The sequence below is a fragment of the Sycon ciliatum genome, chromosome 11 (assembly GCF_964019385.1).
Source record: "Sycon ciliatum chromosome 11, ocSycCili1.1, whole genome shotgun sequence".
Classification (NCBI taxonomy): Eukaryota; Metazoa; Porifera; class Calcarea; order Leucosolenida; family Sycettidae; genus Sycon; species Sycon ciliatum.
Genome location: NC_088653.1, coordinates 24,283,549 through 24,293,767, shown reverse-complemented (window position 1 = coordinate 24,293,767; position 10,219 = coordinate 24,283,549).

Genomic DNA, 10,219 nt, shown 5'->3' with positions numbered 1-10,219 from the left:
CCCTAGCCCAGCTCCGAAGATAAACATGGTGAGCACGCGCGCGATGCACTGTATGTAGCCATGCAACTGCAGTAGCACACTGATACATTCCAGCCCTCCCCACCTCGCTACCCCGCACACAGACACCTTGTGACAAACACGCACATGCACATGGCGCACACACACACATGGGCACGCACACACATACATACACACACACACGACCCAAACAGGAAATTCTTGATGAACATTGTATAATGCCATGCAAAGCAGTGGCCACCATACTTCAGGAAGTCAGTTGTGAAACAAAAATAATTCAACTACAATGTGTAGGTAAGCTAGCAGCCAAAGCACAACATTGCAAACCGTGATGATATTTGCCTAAGGATTGCAGTTTGCAGACCACACCATGGAAGCAGTGAATACAGAATTATTGTAATGTCATACAAAGACGAGCAAAGAAGTGGCCACCATACACCAGAAACTTGCAGAAAGTCACATATCCAACAGATAGAGAAGTGAACAGCATCTGGTACAGCCCACACAAAACCAAGCTGACCTGATACTCGTCCGAAGATCGTAAGTGGCAGATCCTTTTCAACGATAGCATGCAGGTGTACGTTACACGCATGGACAAAATCTGACCGTGTCATCGGTATACATTGTCATCACATGCATACCCCACAGGTTACACACATGCACAGTAGAAGCACAATAAAAGCAATGGAAAAATATGAAGGGGTTGCTGAAGCATCTTCACACTTCAATTTCAGACTTCGATGTGGTCGTCACGGGGTGATATACCTGCAAGATACAAGTGATACAGAAAGCAAGCATAAGGTCGTGAGGTAGGCTATGAGACACCACAAATGGGTCACCTACATGTATGTTCAGGGCTGGTGTACACACACACGCAGAATTATCATAATCGAGAATTTCCCAAACTACAGAAGAGCAATGAAATCCATTTGCATGCACAGGAGCAATTTTGCAGTATGATGCGCAGCTCGGGAATACACCTGTTGGCAATGGATTACACTCCCATTGGAATTCCCATTCACGTGGGATTCACAGAAGCAATTTGGCAGTGTGCTGCGCAATGCGACACGACCCGCGATTCTGCGTGCGATGCAAACTCGCACAAAATACCATTCACAGAATCAGGACAAGACGTCAGCGATGCAACAGCGCCTTGCTGACGTGCCTCAAGTCAAACCTCAATGAGAATGCGTTTGTCGGTTACAACTGGTACAAATGTACAAGCAATTTCTGAAAATGCTCCTGTGAATCCTGCTTTAAGCAGTGCAGGAATGTCCCTCCTCCGCAAGACCCCCCCCCCCCCCTCCACACCCTCAGGGAACTTGACAAGGAAGGGTGGTCTTCGCGGTTCCCAACATCTATTTGCAGTTTCTGGTCTCCACTATGTCTTTTCAATGGGGATTTGTACGTACCATAAAAGCAAGCCTAAAAAATGAACAGCACATTTGCCGTTCCCCCACTGGGGAGGATGCGTTCCAAAGCTATCCTGACAAGATACTCCGAGAAGCGGTGCTGAGTGCAATGCATTGTGAAACTGAAAAAGCTGACCAAGCCGCGGCATATAACGTCTAAACTTCAAATTATTGTAGTTCGCCAGCTGACTACTTTCAGACTCCATGTAGGTTGGAGTACAGCTGGCTTAGAAGTTTGACAACGGCGCACGCACATAAGCAATGGCCACCTTACCTGTACTGTAGCAGTACTTCCGAGTTCCCGTATGGGAGTTCCCTCACTGTGTGTGCAATAGCAGCCTCATCGGACCAGTTCAATGCGACGCGGACAGTCCGACACTGAGGAGGACATTGAAGAAGTCAGAGACAGGAAGAATGGTTGATTTACAATTCAACTAGCAAGGCTGCACACCAACGAAGTTCCACTCACCATTGTGCCGTCCTTCTTGGAATGCAGAAATAACGCTTCCTCTCGAGAACGCAGCCTGTGACAGAGAAAAAGGAAGGAGCATCGCCATCGGCATTGGTCCTCTGCTATCACCGATTGCCGAGTTGCACAGTTCACTCTAACAAGACTGAGGATGTTCAAGAACTCCCCATCCATACCATTATTGGGGTAAGAGGAAAGGTCAGATTGCCTAGTTCCTAGGGCCTAGCATTCCTGGATGCCAGGATGCAATAGCAGCCTCATCGGACCAGTTCAATGCGACGCGGACAGTCCGACACTGAGGAGGACATTGAAGAAGTCAGAGACAGGAAGAATGGTTGATTTACAATTCAACTAGCAAGGCTGCACACCAACGAAGTTCCACTCACCATTGTGCCGTCCTTCTTGGAATGCAGAAATAACGCTTCCTCTCGAGAACGCAGCCTGTGACAGAGAAAAAGGAAGGAGCATCGCCATCGGCATTGGTCCTCTGCTATCACCGATTGCCGAGTTGCACAGTTCACTCTAACAAGACTGAGGATGTTCAAGAACTCCCCATCCATACCATTATTGGGGTAAGAGGAAAGGTCAGATTGCCTAGTTCCTAGGGCTTAGCATTCCTGGATGCCAGGATGTGCTGCCCCCCCCCCCCCCCCTCCCTTCTACTGCCTGGAAAGGGCAACATATGTGACAGCGTTCACCAGTACAGTCGGAGGAGAACTTGGGAGAAGGCAAAAAAGGGCAACACATATGAATCCCTTATAAACAAGCAGTGGTAACTCTAGCACCAGCAATGTTGGACTTACATCCCAGCCATTGCCGCCGGATTCAGCGGCTTCTTCTTCTTCGTCTCCCATCTTGGAAGCACTCCTTCCCGTAAGTTCAGTCCTGGGATCGGGAGTACAGTCGGAGGAGGACGTCGGAAAAGGCAAAAAGGCAACACACATGATTCCCTTATAAGCAAGCAGTGGCTACTCTGGCACCAGCAATGTTGGACTTACATCCCAGCCATTGCCGCCGGATTCCCACGCTTCCTCTTCGTCGTCTTCCAGTTCCCAGGTTCCATCTCGCAAATACTCCTTCCCGTAAGTAAGTGCAGTCCTGGCCTGGGTGGATGCGCAGTACATTGACGATGGCGGAGATGGAGCAGGTCAGGGAGCCCTATAGGGGTCCCGAGAGCAGATTGTGGCCAAATTCGGGACGATGCCGGACGTCAGTCAGTATGAAGTAGCGAATTGCGGACCGCCACGTAGATTGGGGTCGCGGGGTCATAATCCATGGGCACTACTCGTACGTTGCTCCAAAAAAGGGCACTGCACTGTTCCACAGTTGCTGTTAGCGGTCGCCAAAGGCACTTGGTAGGCCGGTAATTGGGTCAAGTGTCAACAAAGTGTCAACAACGTGTCAACAACGTGCCGACCACGTGTCTTTAGCGGTACACTAATTTTGGTGTCCCCAAACTGAAAACATCGAGCACCAGTATGGAAAGGCTTTAGACAGAAAGCCTTTCCAATATCACAACGTCAGTATCGATCTGCTGAAGAAAGAAAAAGAAAAAAAGAAAAAAAAAGAAAAAAAGAGAAAAAAAACCTTGATGTTGTTGTGTACACTGTGTGCATGAGAGGGTAAAAAGTAAAAAAATAAAAATAAAATCCTCCCGCCCTCCCCGATTTTTCCAAAAAAAAGGACGATCATCTAGTAATTTTTTTTACTCGGCCTTATTTTATTTATTTTACTAGGGTGTTTCCCACAGACCTATGGTCTTCTTAGGCCTCGGTCACACATGCACTTTTTTTGGCGGTTCCGCCAAAGCGTAACTTACGCTTCCGCCGTTGCCTCGGCAACGGCGGAGGCGTAAGTTACGCTTTGGCGGAAAGTTTGGATTTCGCTACGCCAAAAAAATGCGAGCGGACCCTCCGCTTTCGCGGATCCGCTTTGGCGGAACCTGCATGGTGATGGCTTTGGAGTTTGGTGTGCTACTTCTGCACTGAGTTCTGGTGTTGTTTTGTTGCCGTTTGGTATTCAGTTTTCATATTGTTCTTCTTTGCCAATGAACTGTACGTTCTGGAGATCTCGCAAACAATACTGCATCGCTATGAGTGGATAATTGGTGAGGGAATCCATCTCCCAACTCATTGGCCCCGATCGCGGACGATCTCCAACTCTCTCCAAGCAATACGTCCACCAGAGTATGCAACACTAGGACTGCAACCAGGGAGTAGTAGAGTACTCTGCCACACCCTCACTGCAACTGCAGGCATCCACGCAGTCGCTGGGTCGATGATGGATCATGGAGGAAGCAACGACACCCTGCTATAAAACAATTTGAATTTGATATTGATGTAAACTAAACTAATATTCAAATACACCCGTGCTGGGCCGCAGTGAATGTGCCCCAAATCCACGAGTGTACTTGACAGGAGACATTCAGCAGCCTGTCAGCGATCCACGATAGCTCTACTTGTACAAGCGAAGGTCGCTTCAACTCGGACAAGAAGGAGGCAACGACACCCTACTATACAACTATTTGAATTGCCATGGCTGGCTAACGCCCCCTCCTTTGCATTGGCTTCTGCCATTGGACGGTGAAATAATAATAATAATTTGATATTGATGTAAACCAAACTAGTAATATTCAAAATACACCTGTACTGGGCCGCAGTGAATGCGCCCCAAATCCACGAGTGTACTTGACAGGAGACATTCAGCAGCCTAGCCTGTCAGCGATCCACGATAGCTCTACTTGTACAAGCGAAGGTCGCTTCAACTCGGACAAGAACATCTAAAATTTCATAGGACGTGCTGCATTTGCATTCTCTCCGCCAAAGCGGAGCGTTGAGGAGCACAGTAGTCTACATGTATGTGTGACCGCTGCATCGTGTGGTCCGCCAAAGCGGCTGCGGTAGTTCCGCTTTCCGCCTCCGCAAAAGCGGTGCAAGCTTTTCATGTGTGACCGCGGCCTTACGGGAGCCCCTAGAAAGATAACGAAGTGCTAACTCTAACGAGTTAAAGGGGAAGTATACCCTAAAATCAAATTTTCACCAGTTGTAGTCTTCGGGGTGCTGAGTCGAATGGTCTTGGTCCGAGGAAGCTGCGACGCTCCTTTCCTACTTGAATCCCAATCGAACTCGCGCACTTCCACCGAAACTGGGTGACTGCGCCCTACTAGATGGGACTTTGTATGCAAAATGCCACTAAAAGCGCCATTTCGTTCTTATAAAAGCACGGATGACCGCGATTGGCCCATATGTTGTACTTGTAGTCTTTTGGACGCTGAGTCGACTGGTTTTGGTCCGAAAAGGCTGCGATGCAGCGTTCCTCCTTTATTCCCAATCGAACATGGTTGAACAAGCGGTCACGTGCTCCTGCGTACACCAGTCACCTGGTCACCGTGCCTGCAGGGTACAACTTACTAGCCTGTTTGACCTTTTTTGGGTGCAGTCCTGTCACTCGAGTTGAACTCGAGTTGAACCTTGGTGTGAAAGTTGTCGCCTGCTGGGCAGTGCTGGCGCGGTGACCAGGTGATTTGGGCACCCAGGAGCACGTGACAGCTTGTTCAACCATGTTCGATTGGGAATAAAGGAGGAACGCTGCATCGCAGCCTTTTCGGACCAAAACCAGTCGACTCAGCGTCCAAAAGACTACAACATATGGGCCAATCGCGGTCATCCGTGCTTTTATAAGAACGAAATGGCGCTTTTAGTGACATTTTGCATACAAATCCCCATCTAGTAGGGCGCAGTCACCCAGTTTCGGTGGAAGTGCGCGAGTTCGATTGGGATTCAAGTAGGAAGGGAGCGTCGCAGCTTCCTCGGACCAAGACCATTCGACTCAGCACCCAGAAGACTACAACTGGTGAAAATTTGATTTTAGGGTATACTTCCCCTTTAAAGAGGAGAAATCTGTCGTTAAAATAGAAATCGTTATACATAATTATACTGTCCTATTGAGCGTTGAGAATGAGTGAGAATCGTTACCTTTGGTACACGTAAAGTTAAAACTAGTCAATTTTGGGAAATCGTTATAATTATATGCGCCTCGTTAGAATAATGGCTTTTACAGTACTAGTACAATGACTCGGCTATGTACATGTACACGTTACCATGGGTACATGTACACGTTACCATGGGTACAGCCCAACGAAGCTAACTCGTAGTACTAGTACTCAGTAGAGTGGTTGCGCACAACGAAAATTCGTGTAGCGCTGTAACGAATATTTTTAACGAAAAAAGCGAACGACTAGTCGACTATTCGTAAACCGTGAGGTTGCGCACAACGCTTGAACGTTTTCGTAGTGGGTTGACGCGGCGGGTGCGAAGAGTAGGCATACATGTATGCGGATAATGCCGGCAGAAAAATTGGCAGAATTCGGTACTTTTTCTGGTACGTTTCATGCATGTTTGGTCTGTGGATAAAGAAATGGAGCAGAATTCGAGGAATTGCCCGCCATAAGGTTTGTATGGTTCTGCCAAATTCACTGCTTTTCGAGCAGAAACTGCCACCTTTTCGAGCATTATCCGCACACCTCTAGCGAAGAGTCAAGACAGGGAGTTGTAAAATATCAGTATTTTAGTACTCCAGGTAACGAAAATTATTTTCGTAGATCTGCTCTGATCTGTTTCGGTCGTGTTTGGACGAATCTTCGTAGCAACTTTCGTTACTCGAGCCCGGACGGTCGAAATTATTTTAACGAACTTTTGTTGTGCGCAACCTCTCTAATGTTACTGAGTCTGTTAGCATGCAGGGCTCGCTCAGAGTCAGTCGTCATGATCATGCTAAATGCCGACTCAGCGGCTCCATAGTGTTGGGTCTATTTTTGATCATTCACACTCAGTCTTTCAAGCAACCAAGAATGCATGGCCGTCTAGGATTTTTTCGGATATCAAATCTACGAAAAATCTCAAGATCGGCGCAAATTGGACGGTTGTCGCATCCGTTTGTGTAGACTGTACAGTATACATGTTCGTAGTCCGACCCAGTCGGCCGATTTCACGTTGGAGCTGGTGTCGGTGCATCGGCCTAGCGTTAACCAGGCATAAGTCAAGACGTAGGGGGCGTTCGAATGGTCTTCATCAACTGTTCGAACAAACTTTTAGAAGAGATTAGTTGAAGTGAACGGTTTCTATCATTTTAGAGTTTTTCAGTGGAATTGTCATGGCGATGATGACGTCCGATTAGATCGGCCATCTCTACGCACTACGTGACGTCGCTATTCCAAACTCTTTAGAACTAATCCACCTCTCCCATCGGATGAGGTTGTGGAGTTTCGTTTTTCTGAAGAGGCCAATAAGGCCACCTCTTCAGAAAAGCCAAACTCCTCGGAAAGACTTTTAAGTCAAAGAGCGACACTTCGAACGCGCCCTTTGTGTAGTGTGAAGCCAAAAGTAGTCTTCTTTGGGTTCACACCTTTGCTCGCACAAGAAAATCACACCTTTACGTACATCTGAACACCACACCTTCGCTTGCACCTGGTAGGCCCACACAGATTGTGCTCCGATCGCCTCGATATTTTGCCGCAAAATGTTGCTGCGAAATCTTCGATATGTTGCCGAGCTTGGCACAAGAAGCTCGATATTTTGCTCCATTTTGCTCCAAAAAAGGTACGCTTTCCAACGGCCAAAGAGAGTTGGAAAGCTTGTGTCTTTGTGGGTAACTTGAACATTTGGGCTCCTGCAAAATTTTGGGATTTCCCAGCAACTTTTTGCTCCAGCAAAAATGTTGTGCTGGACCGCATTCCTGTCACTTCGCAGTGGCTTTTCGTTGGTGCAGTTTGTATCCCACCCTCACCCCTGACTTCTGGGTGTGTGTTTATCGAAATAATTATCTTATTGGTCTTCTTATTGGCCATGTGGTTGCGGCAGTTACGACTGCTTTTCTTTTTTAGTTAAAAAAACGAGGGGTGGTGCGTGCGTGGTGGGCCATTGTATGGTTACATACAGCTTCAGATTGTATGGCTAGTGACAGGGGGGTTGAGTCTGCAGGGGAAGAATACAGTGATTGAACTGAAGCTGGGTGATGACCGTGTGGTGAGTGTGTGGGGTTTCGAGATGCCGTCCTGGGGCAGGGATGTGTAGGTCCTGGCGTTAGCTTGGACGGGTGTTGTTACATTCATTGTAACATTTTGTCGTTTTCTGTGTGTTTTGCTGTGCGACTACAGTAGCAGCAGTGCCTTGTGCTTATTTTTTCTTATGAGGCCCTATGCATACAATTATTCAAGGAAAAATGTACAGTATCAGGAAGGAGATATAATGATATCAATACATAAAGCCATTGCCGAGCCACCGTGCTCACAGCAGAGACTTCTGTGGGTGTTATTGTTGTGACAGTGGACCACAAAGACACGTGTATTTTATCCACTTCCAAAATCATGTCGATCCACATGCACAGTGAATCCCAGTGATATTTCGGTGGCATGATCATTCTACTAGTACTACTAGTAGTAGTCCTGGGCAGTGTATCATGCTGAACGGGTAAACAAGTAAATCCAAGTATCAGGCATCGATTTTACCCAATATCTCGATATTTCGCTCCGATTTTGCCGGCAATTTCCGCTCTTTCAATTCTTCGATATTTTGCCGAACGGCAGGCTCTGTCTGGGCCTAGCACCTGGACATCACACCTTCGCTTGTGCATGAACATCACACCTTTGCTTGCACCTGAACATCACACCTTCGCTTCAAGCCTTGTGCATGAAGATCACGCCTTCGCTTGCACATGAAGATCACACCTTCGCTTGCACCTGAACATGAACTCTGAGGCGCCAGAGGGTGATAACAGCCTGGACTGCTGGATTGCAAGCGAAGGTGTGATAGCTTCGCTTGCACATGAACAAAACACCTTCGCTTGCACATGAAGCGGATTACACCTTCGCTTACGCGCCAGGCAGTTGTCACCGGCTGGCGCCTCTTACTTTAGTCTCTAAGCATCATCCTGCTTCAAGTATACAATGGATAAACCGTTGAATCAGTTCATCCGCTATCCCTCACCCACTCAAATCCCTTTACCCTGCTGGTAGTAGAGGATTGGTTGTATTTGAGTGAGCTGTCACGGCTGATTCTGCGGAGCTCCTCGCTGGACCGGCCTCTTCTCTTGCTCTGCTGCTTTCTTCCCTTGTGTAAGTGATTGTATACTGGGTGCGGCGCTAGCAGAGTCCGGTAACTGTAAGGAGATCACCACCTGGCTTCTCGTCTTCTACCGCGTACACTACCTCTGCAAGAAGCGTGTGTTCGTCGTTGGAAAAAACCAACTAACTGTTACGTCATGACTAATACCGCCGACGTTGCAACTTCGAAGTAAGTTACTCTAGTCTAGTACTGGTAGTAGCTGGCCAATGTTTCGCTGAGGTCGACGTCGAGCGGCGTGTAGCTGTATGAGCACCAGCGATAGCACACTCGACGAGACTTAGTGTTTCGGTGTGTCGGCACCCTTATCATGATTCTCACTTCACTGTGACCGAGCTCAACGCATGGGCATTAGACGTGGAAGAAGCCCATGCCTGTCGACATTTATGGCCAGAGAAGGAGATTCCACTCGCTTGAACTCATCTGCAAGGAAATGCGACGCTATGGACGGTCTTCCATTCACTTCAATGACTGGTCCGCCGGCTCAGTCTACGTCTATGTTACCATAGTTACGTTCAGCCAGGTGAGTGACAATACAAAGTCATGTACATGTTTCTAGGAAAGAAAAGGACCAGGGAAATACGAGTTACTCTATACTGTCCACTAACACCACCAGTTACTTGACAATCAGCTCGAGCTCGTGCGATAACATTGCACGACACTGACCAACTTGGTCAACTTAACTTACTTGGTCCTTTTTCTCTTTGCTATAGATTTGCCCTCGGCTCTCTAGTCTCGCCGCCTATACCTATATGTACAGTCATGTATATGTATAGAGTGCCATTGTCTTTAATTTAACCTTTTCCCGCCACTACCAGAAGACTTTTGTGGATTTCGTTCATACTTGGCCCTTGGCATGATTGCTAACTTTGGGGTTATACTCCGTTTATGTACATGTATATAGCCACAGTACAACACTGTTTCAAAACTAAAACACGTAGCGGAGATACAGGAATGTTCCCAAAAAAAGAGGGTAGATCTGTCATGATTACTTTTATGTGTGACTAGTAGCAACTTTCACGGGGGCGGTTTCTAACAAATACCTGCCAGATGTCCATTTGGTGCAAGTACTTCAAAAGCAAGGACTTCTCAATTTACTCAAAGCATGATTTAGCACCGGGTTATCATCAATTTTGATTCACAAGAAGCGCCCTTCCAGGTTGTAGAATACACTGGATTACTGGAAGCGTTCTCAATTATTC